Raw genomic sequence first — 5,563 nt, 5'->3', positions numbered from 1 at the left:
TATTTGTATGAAAGGTGCTCTATAGATAAAGTTTATCATTATTATTTTTAATATTATTATTATACTTTGTTACATTTTTGGTTAGGACAAAGATTCTAGTAGAGGTGGCCTCTTTTACCCCGTTCCAAAAAATTGGAAAACTACCTTCAGAATACACTGACAATGACCATCTACTGTCTCCTCTAACTGTGTATTGTCATCATGCATATCTTGTGTATTATTTATTGTAGTTGGTTTTGTCATTCTGTAAAGAAGCCACCTTTCAAGGCACTATATAAAATAATGTTTGTTATCATTATTTACATTTTTCATCGTCAAATCTGGCGAAGAGTCTTAAGAGAATATCAAAGAACACGTTGCTCTTACCTTTCCATTCCAAGAAATGCCCTCAGCTCGGATTGCAGAGATTGACCTCTCTGTCTCAAATTCTGAGAAACATAGACTCGATTGAAAAATGACCATTTCCTAAGATTCACATAACATCACCAGTCAACATTTGCCACTTGACATCAATAGAAACCATAGAGTACATGTCATTTCCAATCAGTTTTCTTTCAAGGTACAATACCAATCGCCTTGCCAGAAGAGTTATACTGCGGTAGATAAATATTACAAATGTCAGATACACGCAGAGTTGTTTGGATTACTATGAAAAGATTGGCAAATATATTTATGTTCATTATATTTCTTGGAGTGACAGAGCTAAAGAGAAAACAATACTTACCTTTATCTCTGCAGACAGGATCGCAAGGGATTCCCTTATACTGGGTTCCTATGTAACAAATAATACATTATTCAAAAAACATGATATTTCTCTGTCCATTGGCAGCATGATTGTTTATCATTACAGTTTTAGTTAGCTTTAATTTTGTAAACCCCAAGTAAACATAGTTTGTGCCTTTCTCTGAACTTTTTGGCATTTCAATTCAGTTGTTTGTAAGCTTATTTTACAGTTGCTAGGTTGATGAAGTTCCTGAACTGTGCAGTATTTCTTTTGGGTTTGGTGCGAATCATATTCTAGCGGTTGGGGGAAAAAAGCACAGGTGCCATCCCACCATTAAACCCTGAAACTTACCTTAGCCGATTCTTCAACTAAACCAGACATGTTAACTAAGTGTTACAGTATGTTTCAAAGTGTGTATTTTAGCAAACACAACTGAAGTTCTGTTGTCTCCTTGGAGACACCTGGAACTGGTGTGATGCTGGTTCTATGACATCATTCGTTCTAAATGTAAATGCAGGTATTGGCACAACATAGTAAATTGATGTAAAGTTATGGATCCATTTATGATTTTCACTCAGTTTGAAAGAGTTCCTGTCGTGTGGTTAAACTTTGTGTTACGGAGGGTTAACTGGGGTTCTGGCTACTAGTTAGGCTTGGTCATTCAGTCATCTGGTTCATGAAATAGGAAGCTAAGAGATCTGTGTTTTAGTTTTACTGTTTGTTTTTGTTCCATAGAATAAGAAATGTTTCATTAATATTAGTAATAGAGTAGCTGTTTCTCTAAACAGTGTGTGTCAGTTTGCACTGCAGGTGTGCCAGGTAGAGACCATTTAAGAACCCAAAAATATGCTGTCATTTACTGCCGTGGCTAATTTCTGTTAACCTTGTCTCTCACTCACTTTGATGAGCAAAATGTTCATACATAAAGCATACATTTCTGATTGGTCAGAAGAAGCTTCTTAACATATAAGGTATAAAGAAAGTCAGAAAGTTAGGCACTTAGGTCAGCCTTAGGCAGTTAACCAAGACCATAATCCGATAAGAAGCTATTCCCTTTCATGTTGCTAAATCACATGTAGGATACATGAGTTACACCTCCACTTAAGAGACCTTAAAGAGACCTTGGCCAGCCAGGAGTGTAGAAAACCATAAAACAGTTCTTGAGGACCTAATTGTTAACTCTTAACAGGCAAAGGTTCCTTCAGTCCTATGAGAAATATTTTAGAATTGAACTAAAGTGTGTTTCCGATACAGTAGCATATGTCTGTCAGGGCCTGTTGGAGAGGCCCTGGATGAGAACCCCTGGCTGCAGTTCCACATCCCCCTGAAAGTAAATAGAGCCATAAGCACTGAGCTAAGGACACTGCTCCAGGACATGCTGGCTGTCGATCCTGACCAGCGACCAGAAGCCATCCAGCAGAAGAAGCAAGTCAGGCAAGCCATGGCACGAGAGAAAACATCTTTGTAGTGACTGATAGCAAGATGTCCGTGACCAAGGTCAATTCGTCCGAGTAAAGTCTGATTTCATTTTTATGTCCCGAAAGGCCACTGCCTTTGTGCTGTAGATTTCTGATTTAGACGGGCATTTCTATGGACAACTTTGACTTTTCTGTGGGTCCAATGAAAATAAGTTTTTTAGCTTATTCTTTGTTACAGTTTTCGAAAGTTTAAAGACATTCACTGAGTTGACGATAAAGGAAAAGTTTCATCTTTCACCTCTTGGAAGGTAGGCCGGTCAGAGGTACAATATATGTCTTCATGTCTTCATCCTCCATGTTTGTAACTACAGGTTTCACAGTGTTGAGCTAAGACACAAAAACACCTACAAATGGCAGTTCCAAATGTATAAACCTGGGCTGAAAAAGTGTGTACAGTATATACTCTGTGTAGGTCTGATAAAAGTATTCGAGTCAAAGTGTCATATGGATACAAATTCTCATGATTTTGTATTGTGTGTTTTTTCTCTGTTCTGCTTTATTGAAAGAAATCAGATGCTCTTCCTGAAACTTACCTTAGCTGATTCTTCAGCTAAACCAGACAGACTTCTGAAATTCTCAAATATTATCAAATCTTGTTGGTGCAGAGGTGGTGGAGCCCATTACCAACAGACTCACAGCTGAAATTGCTGTGAAAAGGGCTTCTACCAAATATTAACATGTGGGTGAAAATGTAAACAATTGTAATATTTCCTTTTTTTCCCATTGAAAGTATAACATATGTGGTGTGAGAAAGAGGTCCTCATTTAATTGCATGAAACTCTGGCACTGGCGCAACAAACTGAACAAAGTTCAAGGGGGTATACGCTTTCTGTAGACACTTTATTTCCTCTTTTTCCATACTCTAAGAAATGATTTGGGAAACCTGTGGGACACTGGAGGTCATTATACATGAGCCTCTTTCTGCACCTTTTAAGCCATTGAAACCTAGTTGCCTTGTTACAAGGTCTAATATTACAGTAGGTGTGGTTTCTGTCTCCTAATTTCTGAGAATGATCAAATTGGGGAATACCACTCTTGCACTTCTAAGAAAAGACTATCTCAAATGAAACTCGCTATAGAAAGACATCTTGTTGAAAAATTCTTTATTTTTTGTCATTTCTAAAGAAAAAACATTCATCAAGTCCTTCACAAATGTTTTGTTTGTGACTTTCTCTGTTGTTCCCTTTCACACTCAACTGAACTATGTGTTATGTCTTGTAAACGTAATCAAACATTTCACTTAGGTGTGTGGGTTAACACAAACCCATATTGTATGAAACATTCAGTTTTTCATTCAAGTTTTTTCTAACAATTGCATCCATGCTAGGACTACAGTAAACAACACTTTTTACTAAAGTAAATGAAATTGTTCATTAAACAAGACACATTGTTTTAAATGTATGCAATACGACGACACTAAAAACAACACTGAAACTTTTCATTGAAATACTGTACGAGATTGTGCATATTCAATGGATTTCTCCTGGTGCTTTTTTTCATCAGTCTTTTCATATTCTTGTTCTCTACTCAGGTGTCTCCTGTTCCTTTGGTGATGTCTGCTGTACACACATGGTATCATACACTTGAGCAAAGTGTGATACCACCGTTTGTTCTTCTCCTAAAATAAAGATGAACATTGACAAAAGTCAGAAGCACTCTTTTCTTTGACAGACGAACAAAACAATGCAAGAATAACCATACTCTCTGTTCCTTACTCATTTCTACCTACCTGTTTGACCACTTTGTCTGCTTCAGTCAGGACAGGGTGCTGGGGCTGACTCGGAGCAATCTGAGAAGAGCTCTCTGTGATCTTCTCCCCTACAGTGGCTACATTGTACTCTGTTTGAAATCCAGGTATCGCCTCCGGTAAGTTCCTCGGTCCTTTTTGGGACTTGAAAGGGTAGAATCATTTTGTGACTACATTTCCTTGTCATGCACTGATATGTTCTGGTTTGTGTTCGATTACTGCAGGCGTTCAAGTACTTTCTTTTTGTTCTAGATTGGCAGTGTTTGAAATGGTAGGAACTTGTCATATTCTCAACTCTGAATGCTCTGTAAACATACTATTTTAGCAATTCTTAGAAATCTGAAAGCAGTGTTACCTGTATCATTTTTTGTCTTGGTAGTAGTATTGCAGCTCCAACATCAGCACTTAAATAATGGTTTGTGATGTTACTTGTCCTTGGAGTTAGTATACTCCTTAGAAGTCAAGAGAAATCTTACGTAAGCATTAATTATGTTTCACTTTTGAAAGCAAAGTACGTGTCAAGTACTTTGAAGGCATTTGTTAATACTTTTAAGCACTTTCGTTGATTATTATTATCCTTCAATTAGTTATTACAAGTCCAACATTCTCTACATGATCTCACTCCATATTCAGAATGTGGGAATACAATTGTTTTAAGGAAATGCCACTGAATAGATAGTAGCTGCACTCTACAAAGATGAATTTGCTAATTAATCAGTCAGGGACACAGCTTATACTTCAGTAGTCTTAGATCATGTAATGATGATTATTGTACTTTATAACTAGCAAAATCCCCATATCCTGTTCATTGCCCCTTTTTCAGTTATGTGGACTGACTTATCCCTGAAGTGGTTAATTCTCACCTTGACATCTCATAGAACAACTGAATCTCTACCAAGGGTGAATGTGTCCTTCCTCTTAATGTCTAAAAGAAAAGGTTAAAATTCATTGAAGCAAAATGCAACAACCCAAAATGTTGGGGAGGTCGTTTCCACAGTTATTTCATATGACAGTGCTTGGAGTGAAACTACATGACCATGGTGGAGAAGAAAAAACACTTTACCTTGTTCCTCCTGACTGATGTCCTTATGCGTGTTTTGCACAGTTGAGCGTTTTGTGTCTTGTCGTCTGTGTAGGCAACAGCCCTCTTCCCTGGGATAGAACTAGATGATATTTAGACACGTTAATTTGACTTCTCCATTGCTCACATTGATGTGGATATGATTATAATGCTCTGTTTTGTGGGCTTCCCAAGAAAACAATAAATCCCTTACTACTTGTTCGAAATGCAGTAGCACAGATCCTAACAAATACAAGAAAGAGAATATCATTCCTGTTTTGAAAAAACTTCACTGGTCACCTGTATTATCTAGGATAAATTTGAAAGTTCTTTTACTTGTTTTTAAAGCTTTAGGCGACCTAGCACGTCTGTACCTTACTGAATGTCTGTCTTCATATGTTCGTATACGTGACCTGAGATCTGCACATACTGGCCTACTGCAAATACCACATGTGAAATGCAGAAAGAGTGGAGAGGCTGCTTTTTGTCTTTATGCTTCTAAATTATGAAACTCACTTCCACTTTTTATTAGGCAGTCAAGCTCGGTACATTGT

This window comes from Lepisosteus oculatus, unplaced genomic scaffold (genome assembly GCF_040954835.1).
Source record: "Lepisosteus oculatus isolate fLepOcu1 unplaced genomic scaffold, fLepOcu1.hap2 HAP2_SCAFFOLD_42, whole genome shotgun sequence".
Taxonomy (NCBI): Eukaryota; Metazoa; Chordata; class Actinopteri; order Semionotiformes; family Lepisosteidae; genus Lepisosteus; species Lepisosteus oculatus.
Note: the sequence above shows the minus strand (reverse complement) of the source record.